General features: G+C 24.1%; 1 protein-coding gene across 4 annotated transcripts in view; it reads left to right on the top strand.

The window, feature by feature from the left end:
• Positions 1-326: 326 nt before the first annotated feature.
• The window catches only part of LOC122510994, a 51,464-nt gene continuing 37,390 nt past the window's right edge, over positions 327-14,400 (top strand). For 2 of the 4 annotated variants that reach the window (XM_043625970.1, XM_043625968.1), the window contains exon 1: positions 330-725. The gene's annotated coding sequence lies outside the window, so the exon portion shown is untranslated. Of the gene's footprint in view, positions 726-14,400 lie in introns of all 4 variants that reach the window. The other 2 variants (XM_043625969.1, XM_043625971.1) reach the window with 2 other exon arrangements.

Genomic DNA, 14,400 nt, shown 5'->3' with positions numbered 1-14,400 from the left:
AGTAGGGAAAAGGAGTGGTCTAATTGAAAATAGCGGATAAAGACGCAATCGAACTTGATTATACACTTGTTGAGAAATCCTTTAAAACTGCAAGTTTACATTTATTTGTATTTCTAAAAAAGTACATAACACCTAAATTTTAAAAAATAATTATCACACAAGTGATTGAGAATAAAAAAAAAAAAATTCATTCTATTCTCGAGGTATGCCTTGGCGATACGATGATCGGAGCATGAGTAGCCTAGAAAGAGCCTTATAAACCTGAGAGAGAAGGGATAGAGCTTAAAGAGTGGGGCCCATAAAAATCTGTTGTACATATAGGTAAGAATAAGGTGGGAAGAGAGTAAGTCTTCGCTCTCAAAGCAAGTTTGTAATGCCAGCGCACCGAAGGTAACCGAAGTCTACCGATTCGTTTCGAAACTTACACCAAGCCAAGAATTCCAAAGTATTCAATTTAGTATTGGATTGTTGCCCGTCACGTTCATTTATAAATTCAAGTTTCTTTCAAGTTATGAAAATTCTGTGAAACGCGTGCAGGACGTTTCGCTACTTGCTACCAAAATGGCCGCGTCGTGAGTTCTCTTGGTGCTTATTACTTTACAAAATTTAAACGTGGCTTTTTGTTAATTTTTTCTTGACAAAAAACTCGTGTTGGTGATAGTGGTACCAAGAGTGAAGATCTAAATAAGGATTATAAAGGCAGGTGAACAGTCTTCCTTCTCTCGGTAAATAATTTGCCTTTCTCTTTTTTCTTCATTTTTTTATAGCTCAAATGACACAACATTTTGCCTTAACTTTGCCGCTATTCATAAGTTAGCCGTGCAAAATTTACAAGTTTACAGGAAATGCGTAAATTCCTAGCTGAATCTCAAGTTTAAAACTTTCAATCTCTCCATAAGTTTCAACTAAACTTAAAAATCATAATCAGCAAATAGGTTCACTCAAAATAAAAGGATACAGACCAATTTATTTAAAATTCATAAAATTATATAATTTTTAATTTTAGAAACTGATTTATTAACAGTTGCAAAAGAAGAAGGCACTAAAGTTCCGTAGTTGGTTCAAATTTTCATTTTTTTTTTTTTTGCAATATCAGTAAAAAAATGTTCGAGATATTGAAAATATTTAAGAGTACCAAGTGTCATAATTTTATCTGCAATTTCAAACACTTTTGTACATTTTTTATTATATTCTGCACAATTACATGATTCCTGTTTTAATACATTAGAAAGTGCATTTCTTTTCAAATTATACTCTGAAAGCTATAATTTTTTACACATTTTTATCGTTTTGATCATTCCATCGTCTGTTGCGTTGAAAGTAAAAAAATAATAAACACAATTTAACGGAGTAATTATGATTATATTTAGTATAGTTTTAATATTTAATCCCAACATATTACGTAAAAAATTGTTTTCTCGTTTTCATTCACAGAATAAGAAAAGGTCGGCGTACACATAGAGCGCAAGAAATTTTCTATAAAGTTTAATCTGGAATCTTCGGAATATTTATACTTGGTGAAACTCGGTAGTTGATTTCCGCATGCCAGAAAATATTTAATTCCAAAGTTTTAGCGAATATTGCATAGTTTGGTTTTAATATTTATTAAAGATGGTTCATTGAGACAATAGAATTTTTTAAAAATTGGAATGAATTCAATTTTTTTTAAAGTATTAAATTTGATACTAAAGTGGAACAAATTGATGCCAAAAATATGGATCAACTTTTGATATGATTCATACATTTTTGGTATCAATTCGTTGCAATTTGATACTTTTATGTTGATGACAGTGAAGCTAAAATCGAGGCTAAAAGTAAAGCTAAAAGTTAGCAATGTTGTTTTTAGATAACTTTTTTTATCAAGAAATATTTGTAGAAAAAATACTGTTCAATATTTTCTGAAACTTTGAATTAGACAATTTTTTTGACAAGTTAATATTATCATGAAGGGAAGTTACTTTTTATATTGAACAGGTTCGCGAATTATTCCGGAAATTAAGTTTAGCAAATGTTTAGGATGAAACTTCTTCTGCTGCGTGGGGGCATGGTTGCATTGTAAAGAAATTACTTCTTATGACACTCTTGGGTTGCAGATGTCATTAACATATACGTATTTATACATAAAGCTGACGTACCTCTTGTACAGATATTGCCAACACGGTTTCTTCAAGGATAAGAAAAACAGTGAAGATAGTAATTTTGGTTCTATAATATAGTCAGATGAGTGTTAAAACCACAGTTGTCACATGTTAATTGTGAAATAAAAAAAAAACTCCTCCATCATCCGGATTTTCAGAATATTCTTTAGAGGTACTAGGGTATTCTAACTAATAAATTTTATGTGATACTTATTCGCCCATATTTTTTGTATGTTTTGTATATCTACAATATTCTAATTGTAAGGAAGAAAGTCCAATACTGACATTTGCTTTGAGGTTGTTTTTCCTGTAATGTAGTATAAGCTAGCATCAGGTTTAAAAATCAAATGAATCTCACAGACCTTTTTACTTTGTACCGAAGAGATATTTTTAAATATCAAAGATTATTAGATATTTCTTAAAAGTCTAAACATCAAGGTGAAACATACAGAGTAACTTTTACTATTTATAAAATAAAGCCTAAACTGTTAATATTTAGATCTTGAAATCAAAATGATTTAATAGCCTATTTTTAAAACTGAAACTTAATTAATTCAATTTTTGGACTTAAAATAATAATTTCATTTATGGCTATAAAATTCATTTGAAAATGATTCTAATATTAAATGTCTTTAAACATAATACTACATTAGAAAAAGTGTTCAGGAAAATTTAACTATATGCCCAAAAGTCCTATACCTGTAATTTCAAAACTGATTTTTAATAGACACCTTTGGATGGAAATCATAAGAAAGGTTAAACATCGAAAAGTACATAAAAAAATTTCTCTCGTCCTAAAGCATATATTTATCAATTATCTAAGCACTCATTAAGATTCATTATATTTTTAAGGATATTTTAAAATGAAGCGTAAGTTCTTAATTTGGTCAGGTAATTTTAAAAACGCAGTATAAATATAGTTAATAGTCGTTAATTATAATATTCAATTTTAGATATTTTACGCATAGTATAGAATTAGTAAAAGTACTTTTTAAACATACATTATTCATACAAGCAAGTTAACTATTTCGTTAATTTAAAAAACTGTTTTTGAAATTTTTTAACACGATTTCTTCACAAATAACAGAGAAGAACTTGTTAATTTGTGCGTACGTTCAGGGGTATACTCTCGACAATTATTTACTTGCCACAGAAAGTCAAAGTAAAAAGATTAAAAGAATCAGTGAATTCAAATAAAATTTACTTTCTCCCTTACTCTCTTATACCACACTTGTTACCTTGTTACTTATTATTGCAAAACAGAAACTGCCTTTATGAAACAGATGCCTGTTGAGGACTTAAAATTCAAATTATATTTCAAAATATAGAAAATTTTAAATTTAAACGATCTGATTAATTTATGATGGTAATTATGAAAGTTGATATTGGAGGAGCATTTTGGGTTCAAAACTGAGCTAAAAATTCAAAATGGCGGATTGAAAATGATTACATATGTTAACGCATTTTTTGTGTCCCTGTCTTCACTTTTTACACCGAGTGGGGAAGCGTACCATTTTGAATTTTTAATTTTGAGGTCAGATTTGAATTCATGCAGCGACCCTGAAACCCCTTTATTTCAAGTATTTGAAAGAATCCCCATTAATTAAGACATTTTTGATGTAGCAATTATAAAAATTTTACAAATTAGAATTTAGTAACTCTGTAAATAACTTTGTATTACAAATATATGTTTATTAAATTTAAAAAATTTCATGATCGTTACTTAATTTTTAAATGATTATAATAATTTTCCTATTAATGCAAAGATATATTCAGAATATCTAAACGGTTAAAAGAGAAAAGATCGTTGAAAGAAGGATTTGAATATTTTCTAATTTCTACCCCTTTGATATCCTATTTAGACTGATTTTTTTAAATAAACTCATGTAATTTTAAAGTACAATATGTAAAAAAACGTAAAAATTTTTTTTTTAATTTTAAGATACTATGATAGTCACTTCTAAGTTGTTTTGAAAAAGTTATCAAAAGCATCTTAAAATCCATTGATCCTTATGATGGAAAATCAACAAAATTAGATGTTTTAAATATCTTATAAAAAAGAGACGACAAGGTATTTTAAGATACTTCTTTTTGCAGTATATTCTATAATTTTATAGTATTTTTTTATATAAGATTCCTTCAGTTATTACTAAAAATTAAAATTACTAGTTTTCATGTATTATTATATCCGCAAGATCGATCTAAAATATTAGAACGATCTAAAGTAAAAATAAAATAAAAATTACTTCCTTCTGAAGAATATTAATTAAACATATATGCATTGAGTGAATCATTCCATTGATTTTTTAAAATAGGATATAAATTTTGTTAAAAATAATGCATGTCAACAATAAGTACCTACCATGTTCAATATAAGAAATATTTAATTTAATTCTAGAAGCTGTATAAAAAAGCAATGATTACATTAAAGATTAAAGAGTGGAATTGTTAATACAAAGCCAACAAATCTTGTTTGTCGTAAACAAACTTTTATTCATATAACAATCTTTTTTATTTGTGATAGTTCAAGATATGACAAATAAATTAAATAAAACCGATTAATTCTGTACAAAAATACAACTGAATAATTTCATTAATAAACATAATTTTTAAGTTCAAGGAAAACGACTAATGGGTCAAAACTTACCTATTGATTATATAATTAAAATGTAATATTAAATTCAATTTATCCCCTTGTTTTTTTTTCTTTTTTCATCACCTTACATTATTAAAACCCCCCTAAAACACCTAAAATCAATAAAAACTGTTCGAATTAATAGATATACATATAATTTATTTATTCTCAAAATCCTAATAGTTTTGGTAAAATTAGGGTTTAAAAATACTCCTTTTTCAGAAAATTAGTGAATCATAGACATCCAATTGATATCTTATAGGGTTATCCTAATTTTCGGATACACATTGAACATCCGTAGGATATCCTGAAACATCAGTTACTGTTAGGATTGTGCCCAATTATTACCCTCATTAAACTGAATGATCATATTTACTTCGTTCATAATGTCAAAGAGCTATACACGAATTGTCATTTTATACCATATGCGAGAGAAATGTCAAACGCGAGAACTGAAATGTCAAACTTAAATTTAAGACAATTAGATTTAAAAGTAAAATTTTGTGCTCCAATACATACGTGCCTATATGCAGTACGTAATATTTCTTTCATTATCAAATAGTTATTGAAAAAATTCTCTGGGAATTAATATCGATAGTAAATAAATTTTATTTAAATAAAATGTTATTAAATTCTATTTAAATAAAATGTTATTAAATTTTATTTAAATAAAATGTTATTAAATCTTATTTAATTTTTATTATGAAAACAAAAATCGACAATGATGCTGTAGGGCATTTTTACGAGAAAAATCCAATTTTTGTCCGTACATCATAACATTAAAAATAAGCATATCTTTGATATATTATGCTATAAAATTAAGATCTAAATTGAACATTTTTTTTATATTTCTTATTATTTAAAAAAAATTACTTTTATAATAATTAAAAAAAAAAGATAGAGGCTATTTAATCACAGTGATGCATGGATACAAAATGTCCGTTAGTTTTACATAAAATAACAAAACATACAATTGATGTAATACATTCGGGACACATTTGGTTCGGGATCTTCAGGATAATGACCGAGAATCGTTCAAAAATGTTAATAAAAAAAATACGAAAACGTAGACAGTGGAATACGTGATTCATTTAATTTACTAATATCTACAGATGATGTTCGCAAGATACCTCAAGGAGATCCAAAATAAAAATATATTTTGGATCTCCTTGAGATATCCATGATTTTATAATTAATGCTATATACACAGAATATCTAGAAAATATTCATGGGACGTAATTTTTAAAAAATTATTTTCTAGTCCTATAAGGTTATCCAAAGGACATATACAGATTCTTTGATATTCAAAGGACGTCCAGAGGAAATCCTGTAATTTCTCCTCTTTTAGACATCCTAAAAATATACATTAGACGTCCGGCTCATAAAGTGTGTGTGTTTTTTTTAAAGTTAATGCACGTAATTTTTTCAATTTAAATTTAGTTCCGTTAAATATTGATAAAAATAGCAAAAAACGAAAATAACAATTTTTTTTTGCAAAATATAACATTTTTAAATTAGTAAGCGACAAAATTATTTTTGTCGCTTACTAATTTAAAAATGTTATATTGGATATAAAATATATATAATCGATGATCCTATATGCTAATGAATGCAATATTTCAGGAATATAATTATAACTGTAAAAATCTTTTAATTTTAGAAGAAAAGAGAATTCTTTTATTAACATTCTATAGAGATAAAAACAATAAATTGTTGCGGTAGGTAGATGCGGTTAATTTCGAATAGTTAACTTTGGGGTCGTGGGTTCAAATAATTCTGGCGTTTGGAATTTTTCATTGATAGATTTATGTACCCATATGCATCACTTGTATTCTAAACTTCAAATAATATTCCTTTTAGTTTTGTACCTACATATTGTTTTATAAATTTTTATGTTTTATCTAATTATTTCTTTTGAATTTTGTAAAGAAAATTGCTTTTTAACTTTATGTGTTCTGAGTACAAGAAAAATTTTTGCGTCATGAATTTCTTAATTTGTAAATATAAAGAATGCATTTTTTTTAATTAGTATTTATTTTAACTAATTCTAAATTTTATAGCAGAATTGTTATCATCAATTAACAACTGTTTAACTACACAGAAAACATTTAATTTGAAAATTTAATAAACGGATTATTAAACAGGGGCTATTTGATGTCTGCTATAAAATATTAATAATGTCACTAGAAGAGTGTCACAGCGAAAAGAAGAGAATACACGTTTATTATTATTCCATTTTATTATTATTACATTCAATATTAATTACATCCTATTACATTCTTTTTTTTCTCGCTGTAACATTTTACTAGTCAGGGGAAAGAGATTTTTATTAAAAATACTCGCAAAAAATAAATTTTTAGAATTCATTGGAAAATTCAGAATTTTGTTGTCTTTTTTGTTTGTTTTGAAAAATTTGAAAAATCTTAATAATTCAAATTCTTCTGAAATTAGTTACATTTTTTAATATTATATTTTTAATAAATTATTAATAATAATGGGTTTATATATAGTGGAATTTTAGTTAAAAACACTAAAAGAAATTGAATCTTGATGAAGCATCAGTTACAAATGATTGCAGAAATTCAATTATATTTTCAAAAGGAATCAAATTTTTCGAAGAAATTTAAAATTATGTTAAACAATTTTTTAAATTCTTGTCAAAATTTCAATTACCTTTATAAATAATAAAATTCTTCTAAATTCAATTATTTTCAAAATTTTTAATAAAATTCTTGTTAAAATTTTATTTATTTCCAAAATTTTTCCCCAATTCAATGACTTTCAATATCTCCTATTTTAATAAAAATTTCCGAAAGAATTCAATTATTTAAAATAAATTTTGATAAAATTCTACTCATATATTTAATCATTTTCATAAATAACAAAAATTTCACAGGAATTCAGTTATTTACAAATTTTTTAATTTCTTCGCAATAATTCAATTATTTTCATAAATAAAATTTATACAGGGATTCAATTATTTTCATAAATAATAAAACTCATTGCAGAATTTTAATTATTTTTAATACAATATTCTAATCAAATTGCTCGAAAAATGTAATTATTCTTCAATTTTTTGTTAAAATTCGTTGAAAAAATTTAATTATTCAAAAATTTGTTGATAAAAATTCTTTATGAAAATTCAATTTTAAGATACATTTAATTATTCAATAAATTATTTATTTTTATTATTAAATAATTGAATTCTTGTAGAATTCTCTAATAGAAATTGATTTAAAAATTAATTTTAGTTAAAACTTTAGATAATTAAATGTTAAAAGCAAAATTCTTCGCCGAAATTCAATTATATTCAGTAATTTTTATAAAATTCACTGCAAAATTCAATTATTCTCATAAATAATAATATTTATCACAAAAATTCAATTATTTTCAAAATTGATAAAATTCTTCGGATAAATTCAATTTTTTCAAAAAGTCTAAAAATAAATTGTCGTCAACATTTGAATTATCTTTATAAATGAATAGCAAAATTCTTTGACAAAATTTAATTTAATTATTGTCAGGAATTTTAATAAAAATCATGAAGAAATTTCATTTATTTTCAAAAAATATTCTTAATTCGCAATGATTTTTAAAATTCTAGGGGAACATAGTCTAGGTCGGCCACCTTTTTGACTTTTGTTTATAACTTTTTTTTAAAAATGAATTTGGACAATTGAAGTATATGGTTGGAAAGTCCTGTTTAATAGGAACATTTTTTCTGTACAAAGTAAATTGACAGGTTTAAAAATGAAAAAGTTATAAAGATTTAAAAAAAAAAAAATTTGTAGTCCAGGTTAGCCATTACAGTCAAGGTCGGCCATGTTTAAAATTCAAAGGGCATTAATCGTTAAAAAATAAAATAACATGTTTGGAGTTACGGAAAATTGATTCTTTATTGTTTACAGTTTGTAACTTAATGAAATAACAAAATAATAACAATAAACAATATAAAAAAATAAATATAAATAAAAAAAAGTTTTGCACTAAAATATTAATAAAATTAAATAAAAATATTAATAAGATGATCAATTATATTATGAGTTATACAGAATTGCAGTTTTTGCAAATGAAGTAGCTCGTCCTCAACTTTGCGCATTTTAAACACATAGTGGCCGACCTTGACAGTAAGTAGCATTACCGAATTGTTGTAACCATAAAGAAATACGTTTCGGGATTCGATTTTTTACTTTGTTTTTCTTTCAACCATGAGTCCCACAAATTTTCTGCATACTTGCCTTGACGATTCAATTTGTTTTTTATCTTTTATTAATGGTTTTTCACATTATGCACAAAACTTTTTTTGAGCTTTTTTTGTACCGACGTCACAGAAAACACAATTTTCGATTTTCCGAAAATGTAATTGAACAAAAAGTTAGGTTTCACTAAGACAAGCTTCGACAAAAATGCGCGTAGGTGGCGCTAGTGAACTTGAAAAAAAAACGCGAGTGGCCTACCTAGACAGTAGGCCAACCTTGACTACATTCCCCTACATTTAATTATTCAATAAATTATTTATTTTTATTTTTAAATAATTGAATTCTCGTAGAATTCTCTAATAAAAATTGATTTAAAAATAAATTTTAGTTAAAAATTTAGATAATTAAATGTTAAAAGCAAAATTCTTCGCCGAAATTCTATTATATTAGGAATTTTTATAAAATTCACTGTAAAATTCAATTATTTTCAAAATTAATAAAATTCTTCGGAGAAATTCAATTTTTTCGAAAAATCTAAAAATAAATTGTCGTCAACATTTGAATTATCTTTATAAATGAATAGCAAAATTTTTTAAGAAAATTCAATTATTTTCAGGAATTTTAATAAAAATTATGAAGATATTTCATTTATTTTCAAAAAATATTCTTAATTCGCAATGATTTTCAATATTCTACTATTATAATAAAATTTACCAAAAGATTTCAATTATTAAACAAAAATTTTTATAAAATTCTACACGAATATTCAATTATTTTTCCAAAAAAAATAAAAATTTCACATGAACTCAATTATTAAAAATTGAATTTGCATAAATTTTTTTTTAAAAAAGTCAATTATTTGAAACTTTTTTTTTATAAAATTCTTCGCAATAATTCAATTATTTTTTATAAATAATAGTATTTATCCCAAGAATTCAATTATTTTTAAAAATTCCCATCAACATTTCAATTATCTTTATAAATAGCAAAATTCTTCGCTGAAATTCAATTGTATTTAGGAATTTTTATAAAATTCACTGCAAAATTCAATTATTTTCATAAATTATAATATTTATCACAAAAATTCAATTATTTTTAAAATTAATAAAATTCTTTGCAGAAATTCAATTTTTTTCAAAAAGTCTAAAAATAAATTGTCGTCAACATTTCAATTATCTCTGTAAATGAATAGCAAAATTCTTTGACAAAATTCAATTATTTTGAGGATTTTTTATAAAGCATTGCAAAATTCAATTATTTTTAAAATTAATAGAATTCTTCACAGAAATTCAATTAATTAAAAAAAATTTTTTTTAAATTATCGTCAACATTTCAATTATCTTTATAAATGAATAGCAAAATTCTTTGACAAAATGTAATTTAATTATTTTCAGGAATGTTAATAAAAATCATGAAAAAATTACATTGATTTTCAAAAATTTTTCTTAATTATTCAATGATTTTCAATATTCTACTATTTTAATAAAAATTTACCAAAAGATTTCAATTATTAAACAAAAATTTTTATAAAATTGTACACGAATTGACACGAATATTCAATTATTTTTCAAACAAAAAAAAAATAAAAATTTCATATGAACTCAATTATTAAAAATAGAATTTGCCTAAATTTGTTTGAAAAAAATCAATTATTTGAAACTTTTTTTTTACAAAATCCTTCGCAATAATTCAATTATTTTGATAAATAATAAAACTCATGGCAGAATTTTAATTATTTTTAATACAATTTTAATCGAATTCGTTGAAAAATGTAATTATTCTTAAAAATTTTATTAAAATTCGTCGACAGAATTAAATTATTTACAAATTTGTAGATAAAATTATGTATAAAAATTCAATTTCATAAACATTAAATTATTCATTAAATTATTTATATTTGCTTTTGGATAATTGAATTCTCGTAGAATTTTTTAATAAAAATTGATTTAAAAATTAATTTCAATTAATATTTTAGATATAATTATTGAATATTAAAAGCAATGTAGCGTGAATTTTTAGAAATAATTTAATTTTGTAAAGGTTTCAAATTCAAATCTTGGAAAATCTGAATTTTTCATACTTTTTAATTAAAAATTCTATGAAACTAATTTTCTTCAAAAAGTTAAATCGAATTTTTTTAAAATTATTTCAAGTTTTTATTTTCTAATATATATTTAACTGAAGAATTTCCGAATAATCGAAAGTTCACGTAAAGTATTGAATTATAAACAAATGGATTTGAAAATTCTCAAGAAGAACTTTTTCAAAAAATTATTAAAAATAATTAATTTAGAGAAGAATTTTATTTTAAAATTCTAGAAAATAACAATTGAATGGAAATGATTGTCTAAGTATATAAACTATTGTTCAGCTGAAATAAACTTCTTTTGAAGTTTCACTTGCTAATAAATGAAAGAAAAAAAAAAAAAAAAAAAAAAATTAAAGAAGTTACAGTAACAATATTCTTATATTATAATATAAAATAATTATTTTATCACTCGATCATCTTTAATTATTATAAAACTTGAAGAAATCGATCACTCCGAGTCGAAGTCTCGGAGTGATCTATTTCTTCATGTTTTATAATAATAATATTTTTTATAAATTGTTGATTTTCAAAAAGGTTTGAATTTGAAATTTTTTTCACTTCTATGACTAAATAACGGTATAAAAACAAGAAATCTAAAATTTACTAATAAGAAATCAATTTTTAAAAGATAGAAAATTAGAAAAATGTAAATGGGTCCCCGCCCAGCTTGGCGCAAAAGGATTAAGCTACAAGCTTGCTGCAAGTTATCCGCAAGCTTACAGGTTAATTAAGATCCAAGTTCGCTTTATTCGAGATTATTTTTCCTTAATCCTAATATAGCAGAGATTATTTCTCCAATGTTAAAAGACACTATTAGTATTTTGTTTGTGTATTAAATTAACATTCCACAAAACTTGCGTGGAAAATATGATGATTTTCTGAAAAAAATCACCTACATACATTATGTGCAATGAGAGGTTTTTTTTCGTAAATCACTAGTTATGATCTTGTCGGAATTCGCGTCCTTGGGCTTGGCATCCTCGGCATCCGCTCAGCCTATGGCACTCGTCATTCCAAGCTAAACTCCATTCTATTCCACTCCACTATAGCTCTTTACTATACACGAGCGGAGAAATGTGTGGATGAAGGAAAAGTTGCTGTCCAGGTACGGATGATCGCATAAGAAATATACATTTATGAGATAGGAAAAGTCATTGAACCCTAAAGTAAAATCTCAAGAAAATTGTGGTTTATTTTTTACTACAGTTTCTTCAATACTTTTTTTTTACTAAAAAAAATATTCTAATACAGTTGTAAAATTTGTTTATTCTTTTTAATACATATATAGAGAGAGAAATATACTTATTGAGAACTTGGATTATTCAATACCATAATCTAATGTCCCAATTATGAGATTTCAAATTCTGTAATGTTGAATTTATTAATAAGCATTTCTTCATTTATTTTTATTATATCTAGCTGTCTGCTATTTGCTATTTTACTGTTATTATTTATTACATTATTTTTAAGTTGAAAACAAATTGAAAAAAGGAAATAATAAATAAAAAAAAGAAAATTAAATAAAAAAAGGAAAATAAATAAAAAAAAGAAAATAAATAAAAAAAGGAAATAATAAATAAAAAAAAAGAAAATAAATAAAGAAAAAGAAAACAACAAATAGTAATAAATCAAACAGCAAATAAAGAATATGAAAAATAAGAAAGTTAAACAAAAACATTGAAATGTTTTTACTCGGTGTCATGAAGTATCTTTATTAATTAAGTTTTTAAAACGTAAAAGTAAAATTTTTTTTATTAATTAAGATGATCGAGTGATAAAGTCATCATTTTTATATTAAATATATGAAAGCAATTTAATATTACAAAAAAAAGACATTTTCCTTTCTTTAGTGATTTCCCAGGTAGCCCAGACGGAGAGAAATCTTTTGTAATTATCGCACAAAAGTTACTTGTGCGCTTTTTTCATGCAGGCGTGAAAAGACTTTGAAGACAAGTTTGACAAAATTAAGTATTAAAAAACTCCGTAGAAAATACATTATTTTTGGGTCACAGTCGATACTTTTTTTTTTTTTTTTTTTTTTTTTTTTGAGAATTTCAACTACTTTAAATTTGCGAATACTAGAAATCAAAAAACTATTCTCAAAAATAATAATCAAATTCTTTAAAACAATTCCATTGTTTTCAAAAAATATTCGAAATTCTATTTTCAATATCTATAGTATTTTCGTAAAATTTCGCAAAAGAAATCAATTATTAAAAAAAAATTGATAAAATTCATCCAAAATTCAATTATTTTCATAAATAATAAAATTCCCACATGAATTCAATTAATTTAGAATAGCATTTTCAAAAAAATTTCGAAAAAATCAATTATTTAACAAAATTTTTATACAATTCTTCACATGAATTCAATTACTTTCATTAATAAATAACAGTTTTCCTGGAAATTTAATTTAAAAAAAAAATTATTGATAAAATTCCAAGCAAGAATTTAAATATTTTCACAAATAATAAAACTAATCGAAGAATTTCAATTATTTTTAATACTATTTTAAATCAATTAATCGAAAAATTCAATTATTTTCACAAATAAAGTTTCGAAAAATTATTTAAAATAATGTTTATAAAATTCTTAAAAAGAATTCAATTATTTTCAAAAATAAAAAAATTTTTCACAGATATCCAATTCCTTTTAAGTAGGGGAATGTAGTCAAGGTTGGCCTACTGTCTAGGTAGGCCACTCGCGTTTTTTTGTCAAGTTCACTAGCGCCACCTACGCGCATTTTTGTCGAAGCTTGTCTTAGTGAAACCTAACTTTTTGTTCAATTACATTTTCGGAAAATCGAAAATTGTGTTTTCTGTGACGTCGGTACAAAAAAAGCTCAAAAAAAGTTTTGTGCATAATGTGAAAAACCATTAATAAAAGATAAAAAACAAATTGAATCGTCAAGGCAAGTATGCAGAAAATTTGTGGGACTCATGGTTGAAAGGAAAACAAAGTAAAAAATCGAATCCCGAAACGTATTTCTTTATGGTTACAACAATTCGGTAATGTTACTTACTGTCAAGGTCGGCCACTATGTGTTTAAAATGCGCAAAGTTGAGGACGAGCTACTTCATTTGCAAAAACTGCAATTCTGTATAACTCATAATATAATTGATCATCTTATTAATATTTTTATTTAATTTTATTAATATTTTAGTGCAAAACTTTTTTTTATTTATATTTATTTTTTTATATTGTTTATTGTTATTATTTTGTTATTTCATTAAGTTACAAACTGTAAACAATAAAGAATCAATTTTCCGTAACTCCAAACATGTTATTTTATTTTTTAACGATTAATGCCCTTTGAATTTTAAACATGGCCGACCTTGA

The sequence above is a fragment of the Leptopilina heterotoma genome, unplaced genomic scaffold (assembly GCF_015476425.1).
Source record: "Leptopilina heterotoma isolate Lh14 unplaced genomic scaffold, ASM1547642v1 Lhet_8, whole genome shotgun sequence".
NCBI lineage: Eukaryota > Metazoa > Arthropoda > Insecta > Hymenoptera > Figitidae > Leptopilina > Leptopilina heterotoma.
Note: the sequence above shows the minus strand (reverse complement) of the source record. Positions and strands in the feature narration are given on the sequence as shown.